The sequence below is a fragment of the Dendrobates tinctorius genome, unplaced genomic scaffold (genome assembly GCF_039654945.1).
Source record: "Dendrobates tinctorius isolate UK_male_01 unplaced genomic scaffold, ASM3965494v1 ptg000024l, whole genome shotgun sequence".
NCBI classification, from domain to species: domain Eukaryota; kingdom Metazoa; phylum Chordata; class Amphibia; order Anura; family Dendrobatidae; genus Dendrobates; species Dendrobates tinctorius.
In genome coordinates this window covers 16,411,514-16,434,099 of record NW_027361692.1, presented here as the reverse complement: position 1 = coordinate 16,434,099, position 22,586 = coordinate 16,411,514, and positions in this window count along the sequence as shown.

Below are 22,586 nucleotides of genomic sequence, written 5' to 3'. Positions count from 1 at the left end.
GAATTTCTGCTCACACTTGTGGACACTGGACACTTTTGGATTGTGTGAGGCCCACTGAATATCTGAGCGCTATGTCACAGGCTCGATGGCACAGCTGTGACCAAAGTGACTAGAGTATGAGTGAGATTTTGAATTTCTGCAGACACTTGTAGCACTGGACACTTTTCGATTGTGTGAGGCCCACTGAATATCTGAGCGCCATGTCACAGGCTCGATGGCACAGCTGTGACCAAAGTGACTAGAGGATAAGTGAGATTTTGAATTTCTGCAGACACTTGTGGACACTGGACACTTTTGGATTGTGTGAGGCCCACTGAATATCTGAGCGCTATGTTACAGGCTCGATGGCACAGCTGTGACAAAAGTAACTAGAGGATAAGTAAGATTTTGAATTTCTGCAGACACTTGTGGACACTGGACACTTTTGGATTGTGTGAGGCCCACTGAATATCTGAGCGCTATGTCACAGGCTCGATGGCTCAGCTGTGACCAAAGTGACTAGAGGATAAGTAAGATTTTGAATTTCTGCAGACACTTGTGGACAATGGACACTTTTGGATTGTGTGAGGCCCACTGAATATCTGAGCGCTATGTCACAGGCTCGATGGCTCAGCTGTGACCAAAGTGACTAGAGGATAAGTGAGATTTTGAATTTCTGCTGACACTTGTGGACACTTTTGGATTGTGTGAGGCCCACTGAATATCTGAGCGCTATGTCACAGACTCGATGGCACAGCTGTGACCAAAGTGACTAGAGGATAAGAGAGATTTTGAATTTCTGCAGACACTTGTGGACACTGGAAACTTTTGGATTGTGTGAGGCCCACTGGATATCTGAGCGCTATGTCACTGGCTCGATGGCACAGCTGTGACCAAAGTGACTAGAGGATAAGTGAGATTTTGAATTTCTGCAGACACTTGTGGACACTGGACACTTTTGGTTGTGTGAGGCCCACTGAATATCTGAGCGCTATGTCACAGGCTTGATGGCACAGCTGTGACCAAAGTGACTAGAGGATAAGTGAGATTTTGAATTTCTGCTCACACTAGTGGACACTGGACACTTTTGGATTGTGTGAGGCCCACTGAATATCTGAGCGCTATGTCACAGGCTCGATGGCACAGCTGTGACCAAAGTGACTAGAGGATAAGGGAGATTTTGAATTTCTGCTGACACTTGTGGACACTGGACACTTTTGGATTGTGTGAGGCCCACTGAATATCTGAGCGCTATGTCACAGGCTCGATGGCACAGCTGTGACCAAAGTGACTAGAGGATAAGTGAGATTTTGAATTTCTGCAGACACTTGTGGACACTGGACACTTTTGGATTGTGTGAGGCCCACTGAATATCTGAGCGCTATGTCACAGGCTCGATGGCACAGCTGTGACCAAAGTGACTAGAGGATAAGTGAGATTTTGAATTTCTGCAGACACTTGTGGACACTGGACACTTTTGGATTGTGTGAGGCCCACTGAATATCTGAGCGCTATGTTACAGGCTCGATGGCACAGCTGTGACAAAAGTGACTAGAGGATAAGTAAGATTTTGAATTTCTGCAGACACTTGTGGACACTGGACACTTTTGGATTGTGTGAGGCCCACTGAATATCTGAGCGCTATGTCACAGGCTCGATGGCTCAGCTGTGACCAAAGTGACTAGAGGATAAGTAAGATTTTGAATTTCTGCAGACACTTGTGGACAATGGACACTTTTGGATTGTGTGAGGCCCACTGAATATCTGAGCGCTATGCACAGGCTCGATGGCACAGCTGTGACCAAAGTGACTAGAGGATAAGAGAGATTTTGAATTTCTGCAGACACTTGTGGACACTGGAAACTTTTGGATTGTGTGAGGCCCACTGGATATCTGAGCGCTATGTCACTGGCTCGATGGCACAGCTGTGACCAAAGTGACTAGAGGATAAGTGAGATTTTGAATTTCTGCAGACACTTGTGGACACTGGACACTTTTGAATTGTGTGAGGCCCACTGAATATCTGAGCGCTATGTCACAGGCTTGATGGCACAGCTGTGACCAAAGTGACTAGAGGATAAGTGAGATTTTGAATTTCTGCTCACACTAGTGGACACTGGACACTTTTGGATTGTGTGAGGCCCACTGAATATCTGAGCGCTATGTCACAGGCTCGATGGCACAGCTGTGACCAAAGTGACTAGAGGATAAGGGAGATTTTGAATTTCTGCAGACACTTGTGGACACTGGACACTTTTGGATTGTGTGAGGCCCACTGAATATCTGAGCGCTATGTCACAGGTTCGATGGCACAGCTGTGACCAAAGTGACTAGAGGATAAGTGAGATTTTGAATTTCTGCAGACACTTGTGGACACTGGACACTTTTGGATTGTGTGAGGCCCACTGAATATCTGAGCGCTATGTCACAGGCTCGATGGCACAGCTGTGACCAAAGTGACTAGAGGATAAGTGAGATTTTGAATTTCTGCAGACACTTGTGGACACTGGACACTTTTGGATTGTGTGAGGCCCACTGAATATCTGAGCGCTATGTCACAGGCTCGATGGCACAGCTGTGACCAAAGTGACTAGAGGATAAGTGAGATTTTGAATTTCTGCAGACACTTGTGGACACTGGACACTTTTGGATTGTGTGAGGCCCACTGAATATCTGAGCGCTATGTCACAGGCTCGATGGCACAGCTGTGACCAAAGTGACTAGAGGATAAGTGAGATTTTGAATTTCTGCTCACACTAGTGGACACTGGACACTTTTGGATTGTGTGAGGCCCACTGAATATCTGAGCGCTTTGTCACAGGCTCGATTGCACAGCTGTGACCAAAGTGACTAGAGGATAAGTGAGATTTTGAATTTCTGCAGACACTTGTGGACACTGGACTCTTTTGGATTGTGTGAGGCCCACTGAATATCTCAGCGCTATGTCACAGACTCGATGGCACAGCTGTGACCAAAGTGACTAGAGGATAAGTGAGATTTTGAATTTCTGCTCACACTAGTCGACACTGGACACTTTTGGATTGTGTGAGGCCCACTGAATATCTGAGCGCTATGTCACAGGCTCGATGGCACAGCTGTGACCAAAGTGACTAGAGGATAAGTGAGATTTTGAATTTCTGCAGACACTTGTGGACACTGGACACTTTTGTATTGTGTGAGGCCCACTGAATATCTGAGCGCTATGTCACAGGCTCGATGGCACAGCTGTGACCAAAGTGACTAGAGGATAAGTGAGATTTTGAATTTCTGCAGACACTTGTGGACACTTGACACTTTTGGATTGTGTGAGGCCCACTGAATATCTGAGCGCTATGTCACAGGCTCGATGGCACAGCTGTGACCAAAGTGACTAGAGAATAAGTGAGATTTTGAATTTCTGCAGACACTTGTGGACACTGGACACTTTTGGATTGTGTGAGGCCCACTGAATATCTGAGCGCTATGTCACAGGCTCGATGGCACAGCTGTGACCAAAGTGACTAGAGGATAAGTGAGATTTTGAATTTCTGCATACACTTGTGGACACTGGACACTTTTGGATTGTGTGAGGCCCACTGAATATCTGAGTGCTATGTCACAGGTTCGATGGCACAGCTGTGACCAAAGTGACTAGAGGATAAGTGAGATTTTGAATTTCTGCAGACACTTGTGGACACTGGAAACTTTTGCATTGTGTGAGGCCCACTGAATATCTGAGCGCTATGTCACAGGCTTGATGGCACAGCTGTGACCAAAGTGACTAGAGGATAAGTGAGATTTTGAATTTCTGCAAACACTAGTGGACACTGGACACTTCTGGATTGTGTGAGGCCCACTGAATATCTCAGGGCTATGTCACAGGCTCGATGGCACAGCTGTGACCAAAGTGACTAGAGTATAAGTGAGATTTTGAATATCTGCAGACACTTGTGGACACTGGACACTTTTGGATTGTGTTAGGCCCACTGAATATCAGAGCGCTATGTCACAGGCTCGATGGCACAGCTGTGACCAAAGTGAATAGAGTATAAGTGAGATTTTGAATTTCTGCTCACACTAGTGGACACTGTACACATTTGGATTGTGTGAGGCCCACTGAATATCTGAGCGCTATGTCACAGGCTCGATGGCACAGCTGTGACCAAAGTGACTAGAGGATAAGGGAGATTTTGAATTTCTGCAGACACTTGTGGACACTGGACACTTTTGGATTGTGTGAGGCCCACTGAATATCTGAGCGCTATGTCACAGGCTTGATGGCACAGCTGTGACCAAAGTGGCTAGAGGATAAGGGAGATTTTGAATTTCTGCAGACACTTGAGGACACTGGACACTTTTGGATTGTGTGAGGCCCACTGAATATCTGAGCGCTATGTCACAGGCTCGATGGCACAGCTGTGACCAAAGTGACTAGAGGATAAGTGAGATTTTGAATTTCTGCAGACACTTGTGGACACTGGACACTTTTGGATTGTGTGAGGCCCACTGAATATCTCAGCGCTATGTCACAGGCTCGATGGCACAGCTGTGACCAAAGTGACTAGAGGATAAGTGAGATTTTGAATTTCTGCTCACACTAGTGGACACTGGACACTTTTGGATTGTGTGAGGCCCACTGAATATCTGAGCGCTATGTCACTGGCTCGATGTCACAGCTGTGACCAAAGTGAATAGAGGATAAGTGAGATTTTGAATTTCTGCAGACACTTGTAACACTTTACACTTTTGGATTGTGTGAGGGCCACTGAATATCTGAGCGCCATGTCACAGGCTCGATGGCACAGCTGTGACCAAAGTGACTAGATGATAAGTGAGATTTTTAATTTCTGCAGACACTTGTGGACACTGGACACTTTTGGATTGTGTGAGGCCCACTGAATATCTGAGCGCTATGTCACAGGCTCGATGGCACAGCTGTGACCAAAGTGACTAGAGGATAAGTAAGATTTTGAATTTCTGCAGACACTTGTGGACACTGGACACTTTTGGATTGTGTGAGGCCCACTGAATATCTGAGCGCTATGTCACAGGCTCGATGGCTCAGCTGTGACCAAAGTCACTAGAGGATAAGTAAGATTTTGAATTTCTGCAGACTCTTGTGGACACTGGACACTTTTGGATTGTGTGAGGCCCACTGAATATCTGAGCGCTATGTCACAGGCTCGATGGCTCATCTGTGACCAAAGTGACTAGAGGATAAGTGAGATTTTGATTTTCTGCAGACACTTGTGGACACTGGACACTTTTGGATTGTGTGAGGCCCACTGAATATCTGAGCGCTATGTCACAGGCTCGATGGCACAGCTGTGACCAAAGTGACTAGAGGATAAGGGAGATTTTGAATTTCTGCAGACACTTGTGGACACTGGACACTTTTGGATTGTGTGAGGCCCACTGAATATCTGAGCGCTATGTCACAGGCTCGATGGCACAGCTGTGACCAAAGTGACTAGAGGATAAGTGAGATTTTGAATTTCTGCAGACACTTGTGGACACTGGACACTTTTGGATTGTGTGAGGCCCACTGAATATCTGAGCGCTATGTCACAGGCTCGATGGCACAGCTGTGACCAAAGTGACTAGAGTATAAGTGAGATTTTGAATTTCTGCAGACACTTGTGGACACTGGACACTTTTGGATTGTGTGAGGCCCACTGAATATCTGAGCGCTATGTCACAGGCTCGATGGCACAGCTGTGACCAAAGTGACTAGAGGATAAGTGAGATTTTGAATTTCTGCTCACACTAGTGGACACTGGACACTTTTGGATTGTGTGAGGCCCACTGAATATCTGAGCGCTATGTCACAGGCTTGATGGCTCAGCTGTGACCAAAGTGACTAGAGGATAAGTGAGATTTTGAATTTCTGCAGACACTTGTGGACACTGGACACTTTTGGATTGTGTGAGGCCCACAGAATATCTGAGCGCTATGTCACAGGCTCGATGGCACAGCTGTGACCAAAGTGACTAGATGATAAGAGAGATTTTGAATTTCTGCAGACACTTGTGGACACTGGACACTTTTGGATTGTGTGAGGCCCACTGGATATCTGAGCGCTATGTCACAGGCTCGATGGCACAGCTGTGACCAAAGTGAATAGAGGATAAGTGAGATTTTGAATTTCTGCATACACTTGTGGAGACTGGACACTTTTGGATTGTGTGAGGCCCACTGAATATCTGAGCGCTATGTCACAGGCTCGATGGCACAGCTGTGACCAAAGTGACTAGAGGATAAGTGAGATTTTGAATTTCTGCAGACACTTGTGGACACTGGAAACTTTTGGATTGTGTGAGGCCCACTGAATATCTGAGCGCTATGTCACAGGCTTGATGGCACAGCTGTGACCAAAGTGACTAGAGGATAAGTGACATTTTGAATTTCTGCTCACACTAGTGGACACTGGACACTTTTGGATTGTGTGAGGCCCACTGAATATCTGAGCGCTATGTCACAGGCTCGATGGCACAGCTGTGACCAAAGTGACTAGAGGATAAGTGAGATTTTGAATTTCTGCAGACACTTGTGGACACTGGACACTTTTGGATTGTGTGAGGCCCACTGAATATCTGAGCGCTATGTCACAGGCTCGATGGCACAGCTGTGACCAAAGTGACTCGAGGATAAGTGAGATTTTGAATTTCTGCAGACACTTGTGGACACTGGACACTTTTGGATTGTGTGAGGCCCACTGAATATCTGAGCGCTATGTCACAGGCTCGATGGCACAGCTGTGACCAAAGTGACTAGAGGATAAGTGAGATTTTGAATTTTTGCAGACACTTGTGGACACTGGACACTTTTGGATTGTGTGAGGCCCACTGAATATCTCAGCGCTATGTCACAGGCTCGATGGCACAGCTGTGACCAAAGTGACTAGAGGATAAGTGAGATTTTGAATTTCTGCTCACACTTGTGGACACTGGACACTTTTGGATTGTGTGAGGCCCACTGAATATCTGAGCGCTATGTCACAGGCTCGATGGCACAGCTGTGACCAAAGTGACTAGAGGATGAGTGAGATTTTGAATTTCTGCAGACACTTGTAGCACTGGACACTTTTGGATTGTGTGAGTCCCACTGAATATCTGAGCGCCATGTCAAAGGCTCGATGGCACAGCTGTGACCAAAGTGACTAGAGGATAAGTGAGATTTTGAATTTCTGCAGACACTTGTGGACACTGGACACTTTTGGATTGTGTGAGGCCCACTGAATATCTGAGCGCTATGTTACAGGCTCGATGGCACAGCTGTGACCAAAGTGACTAGAGGATAAGTAAGATTTTGAATTTCTGCAGACACTTGTGGACACTGGACACTTTTGGATTGTGTGAGGCCCACTGAATATCTCAGCGCTATGTCACAGGCTCGATGGCACAGCTGTGACCAAAGTGACTAGAGGATAAGTGAGATTTTGAATTTCTGCTCACACTTGTGGATACTGGACACTTTTGAATTGTGTGAGGCCCACTGAATATCTGAGCGCTATGTCACAGGCTCGATGGCACAGCTGTGACCAAAGTGACTAGAGGATGAGTGAGATTTTGAATTTCTGCAGACACTTGTAGCACTGGACACTTTTGGATTGTGTGAGGCCCACTGAATATCTGAGCGCCATGTCACAGGCTCGATGGCACAGCTGTGACCAAAGTGACTAGAGGATAAGTGAGATTTTGAATTTCTGCAGACACTTGTGGACACTGGACACTTTTGGATTGTGTGAGGCCCACTGAATATCTGAGCACTATGTTACAGGCTCGATGGCACAGCTGTGACCAAAGTGACTAGAGGATAAGTAAGATTTTGAATTTCTGCAGACACTTGTGGACACTGGACACTTTTGGATTGTGTGAGGCCCACTGAATATCTGAGCGCTATGTCACAGGCTCGATGGCTTAGCTGTGACCAAAGTGACTAGAGGATAAGTAAGATTTTGAATTTCTGCAGACACTAGTGGACAATGGACACTTTTGGATTGTGTGAGGCCCACTGAATATCTGAGCGCTATGTCACAGGCTCGATGGCTCAGCTGTGACCAAAGTGACTAGAGGATAAGTGAGATTTTTAATTTCTGCAGACACTTGTGGACACTTTTGGATTGTGTGAGGCCCACTGAATATCTGAGCGCTATGTCACAGGCTCGATGGCACAGCTGTGACCAAAGTGACTAGAGGATAAGAGAGATTTTGAATTTCTGCAGACACTTGTGGACACTGGACACTTTTGGATTGTTTGAGGCCCACTGGATATCTGAGCGCTATGTCACAGGCTCGATGGCACAGCTGTGACCAAAGTGACTAGAGGATAAGTGAGATTTTGAATTTTTGCAGACACTTGTGGACACTGGACACTTTTGGATTGTGTGAGGCCCACTGAATATCTGAGCGCTATGTCACGGGCTTGATGGCACAGCTGTGACCAAAGTGACTAGAGGATAAGTGAGATTTTGAATTTCTGCTCACACTAGTGGACACTGGACACTTTTGGATTGTGTGAGGCCCACTGAATATCTGAGCGCTATGTCACAGGCTCGATGGCACAGCTGTGACCAAAGGGACTAGAGGATAAGTGAGATTTTGAATATCTGCAGACACTTGTGGACACTGGACACTTTTGGATTGTGTGAGGCCCACTGAATATCTGAGCGCTATGTCACAGGCTCGATGGCACAGCTGTGACCAAAGTGACTAGAGGATAAGTGAGATTTTGAATTTCTGCTCACACTAGTGGACATTGGACACTTTTGGATTGTGTGAGGCCCACTGAATATCTGAGCGCTATGTCACAGGCTCGATGGCACAGCTGTGACCAAAGTGACTAGAGGATAAGGGAGATTTTGAATTTCTGCAGACACTTGTGGACACTGGACACTTTTGGATTGTGTGAGGCCCACTGAATATCTGAGCGCTATGTCACAGGCTCGATGGCACAGCTGTGACCAAAGTGACTAGAGGATAAGTGAGATTTTGAATTTCTGCAGACTCTTGTGGACACTGGACACTTTTGGATTGTGTGAGGCCCACTGAATATCTGAGCGCTATGTCACAGGCTCGATGGCACAGGTGTGACCAAAGTGACAAGAGGATAAGTGAGATTTTGAATTTCTGCAGACACTTGTGGACACTGGACACTTTTGGATTGTGTGAGGCCCACTGAATATCTGAGCGCTATGTCACAGGCTCGATGGCACAGCTGTGACCAAAGTGACTAGAGGATAAGTGAGATTTTGAATTTCTGCAGACACTTGTGGACACTGGACACTTTTGGATTGTGTGAGGCCCACTGAATATCTGAGCGCTATGTCACAGGCTCGATGGCACAGCTGTGACCAAAGTGACTAGAGGATAAGTGAGATTTTGAATTTCTGCTCACACTAGTGGACACTGGACACTTTTGGATTGTGTGAGGCCCACTGAATATCTGAGCGCTATGTCACAGGCTCGATGGCACAGCTGTGGCCAAAGTGACAAGAGGATAAGTGAGATTTTGAATTTCTGCAGACACTTGTGGACACTGGACACTTTTGGATTGTGTGAGGCCCACTGAATATCTGAGCGCTATGTCACAGGCTCGATGGCACAGCTGTGACCAAAGTGACTAGAGGATAAGTGAGATTTTGAATTTCTGCTCACACTAGTGGACACTGGACACTTTTGGATTGTGTGAGGCCCACTGAATATCTGAGCGCTATGTCACAGGCTTGATGGCTCAGCTGTGACCAAAGTGACTAGAGGATAAGTGAGATTTTGAATTTCTGCAGACACTTGTGGACACTGGACACTTTTGGATTGTGTGAGGCCCACAGAATATCTGAGCGCTATGTCACAGGCTCGATGGCACAGCTGTGACCAAAGTGACTAGATGATAAGAGAGATTTTGAATTTCTGCAGACACTTGTGGACACTGGACACTTTTGGATTGTGTGAGGCCCACTGGATATCTGAGCGCTATGTCACAGGCTCGATGGCACAGCTGTGACCAAAGTGAATAGAGGATAAGTGAGATTTTGAATTTCTGCATACACTTGTGGACACTGGACACTTTTGGATTGTGTGAGGCCCACTGAATATCTGAGCGCTATGTCACAGGCTCGATGGCACAGCTGTGACCAAAGTGACTAGAGGATAAGTGAGATTTTGAATTTCTGCAGACACTTGTGGACACTGGAAACTTTTGGATTGTGTGAGGCCCACTGAATATCTGAGCGCTATGTCACAGGCTTGATGGCACAGCTGTGACCAAAGTGACTAGAGGATAAGTGACATTTTGAATTTCTGCTCACACTAGTGGACACTGGACACTTTTGGATTGTGTGAGGCCCACTGAATATCTGAGCGCTATGTCACAGGCTCGATGGCACAGCTGTGACCAAAGTGACTAGAGGATAAGTGAGATTTTGAATTTCTGCAGACACTTGTGGACACTGGACACTTTTGGATTGTGTGAGGCCCACTGAATATCTGAGCGCTATGTCACAGGCTCGATGGCACAGCTGTGACCAAAGTGACTAGAGGATAAGTGAGATTTTGAATTTCTGCAGACACTTGTGGACACTGGACACTTTTGGATTGTGTGAGGCCCACTGAATATCTGAGCGCTATGTCACAGGCTCGATGGCACAGCTGTGACCAAAGTGACTAGAGGATAAGTGAGATTTTGAATTTTTGCAGACACTTGTGGACACTGGACACTTTTGGATTGTGTGAGGCCCACTGAATATCTCAGCGCTATGTCACAGGCTCGATGGCACAGCTGTGACCAAAGTGACTAGAGGATAAGTGAGATTTTGAATTTCTGCTCACACTTGTGGACACTGGACACTTTTGGATTGTGTGAGGCCCACTGAATATCTGAGCGCTATGTCACAGGCTCGATGGCACAGCTGTGACCAAAGTGACTAGAGGATGAGTGAGATTTTGAATTTCTGCAGACACTTGTAGCACTGGACACTTTTGGATTGTGTGAGTCCCACTGAATATCTGAGCGCCATGTCAAAGGCTCGATGGCACAGCTGTGACCAAAGTGACTAGAGGATAAGTGAGATTTTGAATTTCTGTAGACACTTGTGGACACTGGACACTTTTGGATTGTGTGAGGCCCACTGAATATCTGAGCGCTATGTTACAGGCTCGATGGCACAGCTGTGACCAAAGTGACTAGAGGATAAGTAAGATTTTGAATTTCTGCAGACACTTGTGGACACTGGACACTTTTGGATTGTGTGAGGCCCACTGAATATCTCAGCGCTATGTCACAGGCTCGATGGCACAGCTGTGACCAAAGTGACTAGAGGATAAGTGAGATTTTGAATTTCTGCTCACACTTGTGGATACTGGACACTTTTGAATTGTGTGAGGCCCACTGAATATCTGAGCGCTATGTCACAGGCTCGATGGCACAGCTGTGACCAAAGTGACTAGAGGATGAGTGAGATTTTGAATTTCTGCAGACACTTGTAGCACTGGACACTTTTGGATTGTGTGAGGCCCACTGAATATCTGAGCGCCATGTCACAGGCTCGATGGCACAGCTGTGACCAAAGTGACTAGAGGATAAGTGAGATTTTGAATTTCTGCTGACACTTGTGGACACTGGACACTTTTGGATTGTGTGAGGCCCACTGAATATCTGAGCGCTATGTCACAGGCTTGATGGCACAGCTGTGACCAAAATGACTAGAGGATAAGTGAGATTTTGAATTTCTGCTCACACTAGTGGACACTGGACACTTTTGGATTGTGTGAGGCCCACTGAATATCTGAGCACTATGTCACAGGCTCGATGGCACAGCTGTGACCAAAGTGACTAGAGGATAAGTGAGATTTTGAATTTCTGCAGACACTTGTGGACACTGGACACTTTTGGATTGTGTGAGGCCCACTGAATATCTGAGCGCTATGTCACAGGCTCGATGGCACAGCTGTGACCAAAGTGACTAGAGTATAAGTGAGATTTTGAATTTCTGCAGACACTTGTGGACACTGGACACTTTTGGATTGTGTGAGGCCCACTGAATATCTGAGCGCTATGTCACAGGCTCGATGGCACAGCTGTGACCAAAGTGACTAGAGGATAAGTGAGATTTTGAATTTCTGCTCACACTAGTGGACACTGGACACTTTTGGATTGTGTGAGGCCCACTGAATATCTGAGCGCTATGTCACAGGCTTGATGGCTCAGCTGTGACCAAAGTGACTAGAGGATAAGTGAGATTTTGAATTTCTGCAGACACTTGTGGACACTGGACACTTTTGGATTGTGTGAGGCCCACAGAATATCTGAGCGCTATGTCACAGGCTCGATGGCACAGCTGTGACCAAAGTGACTAGATGATAAGAGAGATTTTGAATTTCTGCAGACACTTGTGGACACTGGACACTTTTGGATTGTGTGAGGCCCACTGGATATCTGAGCGCTATGTCACAGGCTCGATGGCACAGCTGTGACCAAAGTGAATAGAGGATAAGTGAGATTTTGAATTTCTGCATACACTTGTGGACACTGGACACTTTTGGATTGTGTGAGGCCCACTGAATATCTGAGCGCTATGTCACAGGCTCGATGGCACAGCTGTGACCAAAGTGACTAGAGGATAAGTGAGATTTTGAATTTCTGCAGACACTTGTGGACACTGGAAACTTTTGGATTGTGTGAGGCCCACTGAATATCTGAGCGCTATGTCACAGGCTTGATGGCACAGCTGTGACCAAAGTGACTAGAGGATAAGTGACATTTTGAATTTCTGCTCACACTAGTGGACACTGGACACTTTTGGATTGTGTGAGGCCCACTGAATATCTGAGCGCTATGTCACAGGCTCGATGGCACAGCTGTGACCAAAGTGACTAGAGGATAAGTGAGATTTTGAATTTCTGCAGACACTTGTGGACACTGGACACTTTTGGATTGTGTGAGGCCCACTGAATATCTGAGCGCTATGTCACAGGCTCGATGGCACAGCTGTGACCAAAGTGACTAGAGGATAAGTGAGATTTTGAATTTCTGCAGACACTTGTGGACACTGGACACTTTTGGATTGTGTGAGGCCCACTGAATATCTGAGCGCTATGTCACAGGCTCGATGGCACAGCTGTGACCAAAGTGACTAAAGGATAAGTGAGATTTTGAATTTTTGCAGACACTTGTGGACACTGGACACTTTTGGATTGTGTGAGGCCCACTGAATATCTCAGCGCTATGTCACAGGCTCGATGGCACAGCTGTGACCAAAGTGACTAGAGGATAAGTGAGATTTTGAATTTCTGCTCACACTTGTGGACACTGGACACTTTTGGATTGTGTGAGGCCCACTGAATATCTGAGCGCTATGTCACAGGCTCGATGGCACAGCTGTGACCAAAGTGACTAGAGGATGAGTGAGATTTTGAATTTCTGCAGACACTTGTAGCACTGGACACTTTTGGATTGTGTGAGTCCCACTGAATATCTGAGCGCCATGTCAAAGGCTCGATGGCACAGCTGTGACCAAAGTGACTAGAGGATAAGTGAGATTTTGAATTTCTGCAGACACTTGTGGACACTGGACACTTTTGGATTGTGTGAGGCCCACGGAATATCTGAGCGCTATGTTACAGGCTCGATGGCACAGCTGTGACCAAAGTGACTAGAGGATAAGTAAGATTTTGAATTTCTGCAGACACTTGTGGACACTGGACACTTTTGGATTGTGTGAGGCCCACTGAATATCTCAGCGCTATGTCACAGGCTCGATGGCACAGCTGTGACCAAAGTGACTAGAGGATAAGTGAGATTTTGAATTTCTGCTCACACTTGTGGATACTGGACACTTTTGAATTGTGTGAGGCCCACTGAATATCTGAGCGCTATGTCACAGGCTCGATGGCACAGCTGTGACCAAAGTGACTAGAGGATGAGTGAGATTTTGAATTTCTGCAGACACTTGTAGCACTGGACACTTTTGGATTGTGTGAGGCCCACTGAATATCTGAGCGCCATGTCACAGGCTCGATGGCACAGCTGTGACCAAAGTGACTAGAGGATAAGTGAGATTTTGAATTTCTGCAGACACTTGTGGACACTGGACACTTTTGGATTGTGTGAGGCCCACTGAATATCTGAGCACTATGTTACAGGCTCGATGGCACAGCTGTGACCAAAGTGACTAGAGGATAAGTAAGATTTTGAATTTCTGCAGACACTTGTGGACACTGGACACTTTTGGATTGTGTGAGGCCCACTGAATATCTGAGCGCTATGTCACAGGCTCGATGGCTTAGCTGTGACCAAAGTGACTAGAGGATAAGTAAGATTTTGAATTTCTGCAGACACTAGTGGACAATGGACACTTTTGGATTGTGTGAGGCCCACTGAATATCTGAGCGCTATGTCACAGGCTCGATGGCTCAGCTGTGACCAAAGTGACTAGAGGATAATTGAGATTTTTAATTTCTGCAGACACTTGTGGACACTTTTGGATTGTGTGAGGCCCACTGAATATCTGAGCGCTATGTCACAGGCTCGATGGCACAGCTGTGACCAAAGTGACTAGAGGATAAGAGAGATTTTGAATTTCTGCAGACACTTGTGGACACTGGACACTTTTGGATTGTTTGAGGCCCACTGGATATCTGAGCGCTATGTCACAGGCTCGATGGCACAGCTGTGACCAAAGTGACTAGAGGATAAGTGAGATTTTGAATTTTTGCAGACACTTGTGGACACTGGACACTTTTGGATTGTGTGAGGCCCACTGAATATCTGAGCGCTATGTCACGGGCTTGATGGCACAGCTGTGACCAAAGTGACTAGAGGATAAGTGAGATTTTGAATTTCTGCTCACACTAGTGGACACTGGACACTTTTGGATTGTGTGAGGCCCACTGAATATCTGAGCGCTATGTCACAGGCTCGATGGCACAGCTGTGACCAAAGGGACTAGAGGATAAGTGAGATTTTGAATATCTGCAGACACTTGTGGACACTGGACACTTTTGGATTGTGTGAGGCCCACTGAATATCTGAGCGCTATGTCACAGGCTCGATGGCACAGCTGTGACCAAAGTGACTAGAGGATAAGTGAGATTTTGAATTTCTGCTCACACTAGTGGACATTGGACACTTTTGGATTGTGTGAGGCCCACTGAATATCTGAGCGCTATGTCACAGGCTCGATGGCACAGCTGTGACCAAAGTGACTAGAGGATAAGGGAGATTTTGAATTTCTGCAGACACTTGTGGACACTGGACACTTTTGGATTGTGTGAGGCCCACTGAATATCTGAGCGCTATGTCACAGGCTCGATGGCACAGCTGTGACCAAAGTGACTAGAGGATAAGTGAGATTTTGAATTTCTGCAGACTCTTGTGGACACTGGACACTTTTGGATTGTGTGAGGCCCACTGAATATCTGAGCGCTATGTCACAGGCTCGATGGCACAGGTGTGACCAAAGTGACAAGAGGATAAGTGAGATTTTGAATTTCTGCAGACACTTGTGGACACTGGACACTTTTGGATTGTGTGAGGCCCACTGAATATCTGAGCGCTATGTCACAGGCTCGATGGCACAGCTGTGACCAAAGTGACTAGAGGATAAGTGAGATTTTGAATTTCTGCAGACACTTGTGGACACTGGACACTTTTGGATTGTGTGAGGCCCACTGAATATCTCAGCGCTATGTCACAGGCTCGATGGCACAGCTGTGACCAAAGTGACTAGAGGATAAGTGAGATTTTGAATTTCTGCTCACACTAGTGGACACTGGACACTTTTGGATTGTGTGAGGCCCACTGAATATCTGAGCGCTATGTCACAGGCTCGATGGCACAGCTGTGGCCAAAGTGACAAGAGGATAAGTGAGATTTTGAATTTCTGCAGACACTTGTGGACACTGGACACTTTTGGATTGTGTGAGGCCCACTGAATATCTGAGCGCTATGTCACAGGCTCGATGGCACAGCTGTGACCAAAGTGACTAGAGGATAAGTGAGATTTTGAATTTCTGCAGACACTTGTGGACACTGGACACTTTTGGATTGTGTGAGGCCCACTGAATATCTGAGCGCTATGTCACAGGCTCGATGGCACAGCTGTGACCAAAGTGACTAGAGGATAAGTGAGATTTTGAATTTTTGCAGACACTTGTGGACACTGGACACTTTTGGATTGTGTGAGGCACACTGAATATCTCAGCGCTACGTCACAGGCTCGATGGCACAGCTGTGACCAAAGTGACTAGAGGATAAGTGAGATTTTGAATTTCTGCTAACACTTGTGGACACTGGACACTTTTGGATTGTGTGAGGCCCACTGAATATCTGAGCGCTATGTCACAGGCTCGATGGCACAGCTGTGACCAAAGTGACTAGAGGATGAGTGAGATTTTGAATTTCTGCAGACACTTGTAGCACTGGACACTTTTCGATTGTGTGAGGCCCACTGAATATCTGAGCGCCATGTCACAGGCTCGATGGCACAGCTGTGACCAAAGTGACTAGAGGATAAGTGAGATTTTGAATTTCTGCAGACACTTGTGGACACTGGACACTTTTGGATTGTGTGAGGCACACTGAATATCTGAGCGCTATGTTACAGGCTCGATGGCACAGCTGTGACAAAAGTAACTAGAGGATAAGTAAGATTTTGAATTTCTGCAGACATTTGTGGACACTGGACACTTTTGGATTGTGTGAGGCCCACTGAATATCTGAGCGCTATGTCACAGGCTCGATGGCTCAGCTGTGACCAAAGTGACTAGAGGATAAGTGAGATTTTGAATTTCTGCAGACACTTGTGGACAATGGACACTTTTGGATTGTGTGAGGCCCACTGAATATCTGAGCGCTATGTCACAGGCTCGATGGCTCAGCTGTGACCAAAGTGACTAGAGGATAAGTGAGATTTTGAATTTCTGCTGACACTTGTGGACACTTTTGGATTGTGTGAGGCCCACTGAATATCTGAGCGCTATGTCATAGGCTCGATGGCACAGCTGTGACCAAAGTGACTAGAGGATAAGAGAGATTTTGAATTTCTGCAGACACTTGTGGACACTGGAAACTTTTGGATTGTGTGAGGCCCACTGGATATCTGAGCGCTATGTCACTGGCTCGATGGCACAGCTGTGACCAAAGTGACTAGAGGATAAGTGAGATTTTGAATTTCTGCAGACACTGGTGGACACTGGACACTTTTGGTTGTGTGAGGCCCACTGAATATCTGAGCGCTATGTCACAGGCTTGATGGCACAGCTGTGACCAAAGTGACTAGAGGATAAGTGAGATTTTGAATTTCTGCTCACACTAGTGGACACTGGACACTTTTGGATTGTGTGAGGCCCACTGAATATCTGAGCGCTATGTCACAGGCTCGATGGCACAGCTGTGACCAAAGTGACTAGAGGATAAGGGAGATTTTGAATTTCTGCTGACACTTGTGGACACTGGACACTTTTGGATTGTGTGAGGCCCACTGAATATCTGAGCGCTATGTCACAGGCTCGATGGCACAGCTGTGACCAAAGTGACTAGAGGATAAGTGAGATTTTGAATTTCTGCAGACACTTGTGGACACTGGACACTTTTGGATTGTGTGAGGCCCACTGAATATCTGAGCGCTATGTCACAGGCTCGATGGCACAGCTGTGACCAAAGTGACTAGAGGATAAGTGAGATTTTGAATTTCTGCAGACACTTGTGGACACTGGACACTTTTGGATTGTGTGAGGCCCACTGAATATCTGAGCGCTATGTTACAGGCTCGATGGCACAGCTGTGACAAAAGTGACTAGAGGATAAGTAAGATTTTGAATTTCTGCAGACACTTGTGGACACTGGACACTTTTGGATTGTGTGAGGCCCACTGAATATCTGAGCGCTATGTCACAGGCTCGATGGCTCAGCTGTGACCAAAGTGACTAGAGGATAAGTAAGATTTTGAATTTCTGCAGACACTTGTGGACAATGGACACTTTTGGATTGTGTGAGGCCCACTGAATATCTGAGCGCTATGTCACAGGCTCGATGGCACAGCTGTGACCAAAGTGACTAGAGGATAAGAGAGATTTTGAATTTCTGCAGACACTTGTGGACACTGGAAACTTTTGGATTGTGTGAGGCCCACTGGATATCTGAGCGCTATGTCACTGGCTCGATGGCACAGCTGTGACCAAAGTGACTAGAGGATAAGTGAGATTTTGAATTTCTGCAGACACTTGTGGACACTGGACACTTTTGGATTGTGTGAGGCCCACTGAATATCTGAGCGCTATGTCACAGGCTTGATGGCACAGCTGTGACCAAAGTGACTAGAGGATAAGTGAGATTTTGAATTTCTGCTCACACTAGTGGACACTGGACACTTTTGGATTGTGTGAGGCCCACTGAATATCTGAGCGCTATGTCACAGGCTCGATGGCACAGCTGTGACCAAAGTGACTAGAGGATAAGGGAGATTTTGAATTTCTGCAGACACTTGTGGACACTGGACACTTTTGGATTGTGTGAGGCCCACTGAATATCTGAGCGCTATGTCACAGGTTCGATGGCACAGCTGTGACCAAAGTGACTAGAGGATAAGTGAGATTTTGAATTTCTGCAGACACTTGTGGACACTGGACACTTTTGGATTGTGTGAGGCCCACTGAATATCTGAGCGCTATGTCACAGGCTCGATGGCACAGCTTTGACCAAAGTGACTAGAGGATAAGTGAGATTTTGAATTTCTGCAGACACTTGTGGACACTGGACACTTTTGGATTGTGTGAGGCCCACTGAATATCTGAGCGCTATGTCACAGGCTCGATGGCACAGCTGTGACCAAAGTGACTAGAGGATAAGTGAGATTTTGAATTTCTGCAGACACTTGTGGACACTGGACACTTTTGGATTGTGTGAGGCCCACTGAATATCTGAGCGCTATGTCACAGGCTCGATGGCACAGCTGTGACCAAAGTGACTAGAGGATAAGTGAGATTTTGAATTTCTGCTCACACTAGTGGACACTGGACACTTTTGGATTGTGTGAGGCCCACTGAATATCTGAGCGCTTTGTCACAGGCTCGATTGCACAGCTGTGACCAAAGTGACTAGAGGATAAGTGAGATTTTGAATTTCTGCAGACACTTGTGGACACTGGACACTTTTGGATTGTGTGAGGCCCACTGAATATCTCAGCGCTATGTCACAGACTCGATGGCACAGCTGTGACCAAAGTGACTAGAGGATAAGTGAGATTTTGAATTTCTGCTCACACTAGTCGACACTGGACACTTTTGGATTGTGTGAGGCCCACTGAATATCTGAGCGCTATGTCACAGGCTCGATGGCACAGCTGTGACCAAAGTGACTAGAGGATAAGTGAGATTTTGAATTTCTGCAGACACTTGTGGACACTGGACACTTTTGGATTGTGTGAGGCCCACTCAATATCTGAGCGCTATGTCACAGGCTCGATGGCACAGCTGTGACCAAAGTGACTAGAGGATAAGTGAGATTTTGAATTTCTGCAGACACTTGTGGACACTTGACACTTTTGGATTGTGTGAGGCCCACTGAATATCTGAGCGCTATGTCACAGGCTCGATGGCACAGCTGTGACCAAAGTGACTAGAGAATAAGTGAGATTTTGAATTTCTGCAGACACTTGTGGACACTGGACACTTTTGTATTGTGTGAGGCCCACTGAATATCTCAGCGCTATGTCACAGGCTCGATGGCACAGCTGTGACCAAAGTGACTAGAGGATAAGTGAGATTTTGAATTTCGGCTCACAATAGTGGACACTGGACACTTTTGGATTGTGTGAGGCCCACTGAATATCTGAGCGCTATGTCACAGGCTCGATGGCACAGCTGTGACCAAAGTGACTAGAGGATAAGTGAGATTTTGAATTTCTGCAGACACTTGTAACACTGGACACTTTTGGATTGTGTGAGGCCCACTGAATATCTGAGCGCCATGTCACAGGCTCGATGGCACAGCTGTGACCAAAGTGACTAGAGGATAAGTGAGATTTTGAATTTCTGCAGACACTTGTGGACACTGGACACTTTTGGATTGTGTGAGGCCCACTGAATATCTGAGCGCTATGTCACAGGCTCGATGGCACAGCTGTGACCAAAGTGACTAGAGGATGAGTGAGATTTTGAATTTCTGCAGACACTTGAGGACACTGGACACTTTTGGATTGTGTGAGGCCCACTGAATATCTGAGCGCTATGTCACAGGCTCGATGGCACAGCTGTGACCAAAGTGACTAGAGGATAAGGGAGATTTTGAATTTCTGCAGACACTTGTGGACACTGGACACTTTTGGATTGTGTGAGGCCCACTGAATATCTGAGCGCTATGTCACAGGCTCGATGGCACAGCTGTGACCAAAGTGACTAGAGGATAAGTGAGATTTTGAATTTCTGCAGACACTTGTAACACTGGACACTTTTGGATTGTGTGAGGCCCACTGAATATCTGAGCGCCATGTCACAGGCTCGATGGCACAGCTGTGACCAAAGTGACTAGAGGATAAGTGAGATTTTGAATTTCTGCAGACACTTGTGGACACTGGACACTTTTGGATTGTGTGAGGCCCACTGAATATCTGAGCACTATGTCACAGGCTCGATGGCACAGCTGTGACCAAAGTGACTAGAGGATAAGTAAGATTTTGAATTTCTGCAGACACTTGTGGACACTGGACACTTTTGGATTGTGTGAGGCCCACTGAATATCTGAGCGCTATGTCACAGGCTCGATGGCACAGCTGTGACCAAAGTGACTAGAGGATAAGTAAGATTTTGAATTTCTGCAGACACTTGTGGACACTGGACACTTTTGGATTGTTTGAGGCCCACTGAATATCTGAGCGCTATGTCACAGGCTCGATGGCTCAGCTGTGACCAAAGTGACTAGAGGATAAGTGAGATTTTGAATTTCTGCAGACATTGTGGACACTTGACACTTTTGGATTGTGTGAGGCCCACTGAATATCTGAGCGCTATGTCACAGGCTCGATGGCACAGCTGTGACCAAAGTGACTAGAGGATAAGTGAGATTTTGAATATCTGCAGACACTTGTGGACACTGGACACTTTTGGATTGTGTGAGGCCCACTGAATATCTGAGCGCTATGTCACAGGCTCTATGGCTCAGCTGTGACCAAAGTGACTAGAGGATAAGTAAGATTTTGAATTTCTGCAGACACTTGTGGACACTGGACACTTTTGGATTGTGTGAGGCCCACTGAATATCTGAGCGCTATGTCACAGGCTCGATGGTACAGCTGTGACCAAAGTGAATAGAGGATAAGTGAGATTTTGAATTTCTGCAGACACTTGTAACACTTTAGACTTTTGGATTGTGTGAGGCCCACTGAATATCTGAGCGCCATGTCACAGGCTCGATGGCACAGCTGTGACCAAAGTGACTAGAGGATAAGTGAGATTTTGAATTTCTGCAGACACTTGTGGACACTGGACACTTTTGGATTCTGTGAGGCCCACTGAATATCTGAGCGCTATGTCACAGGCTCGATGGCACAGCTGTGACCAAAGTGACTAGAGGTTAAGTAAGATTTTGAATTTCTGCAGACACTTGTGGACACTGGACACTTTTGGATTGTGTGTGGCCCACTGAATATCTGAGCGCTATGTCAGAGGCTCGATGGCTCAGCTGTGACCAAAGTGACTAGAGGATAAGTAAGATTTTGAATTTCTGCAGACACTTGTGGACACTGGACACTTTTGGATTGTGTGAGGCCCACTGAATATCTGAGCGCTATGTCACAGGCTCGATGGCTCATCTGTGACCAAAGTGACTAGAGGATAAGTGAGATTTTGAATTTCTGCAGACACTTGTGGACACTGGACACTTTTGGATTGTGTGAGGCCCACTGAATATCTGAGCGCTATGTCACAGGCTCGATGGCACAGCTGTGACCAAAGTGACTAGAGGATAAGGGAGATTTTGAATTTCTGCAGACACTTGTGGACACTGGACACTTTTGGATTGTGTGAGGCCCACTGAATATCTGAGCGCTATGTCACAGGCTCGATGGCACAGCTGTGACCAAAGTGACTAGAGGATAAGTGAGATTTTGAATTTCTGCAGACACTTGTGGACACTGGACACTTTTGGATTGTGTGAGGCCCACTGAATATCTGAGCGCTATGTCACAGGCTCGATGGCACAGCTGTGACCAAAGTGACTAGAGGATAAGAGAGATTTTGAATTTCTGCAGACACTTGTGGACACTGGACACTTTTGGATTGTGTGAGGCCCACTGGATATCTGAGCGCTATGTCACAGGCTCGATGGCACAGCTGTGACCAAAGTGACTAGAGGATAAGTGAGATTTTGAATTTCTGCATACACTTGTGGACACTGGACACTTTTGGATTGTGTGAGGCCCACTGAATATCTGAGCGCTATGTCACAGGCTCGATGGCACATCTGTGACCAAAGTGACTAGAGGATAAGTGAGATTTTGAATTTCTGCAGACACTTGTGGACCCTGGAAACTTTTGGATTGTGTGAGGCCCACTGAATATCTGAGCGCTATGTCACAGGCTTGATGGCACAGCTGTGACCAAAGTGACTAGAGGATAAGTGACATTTTGAATTTCTGC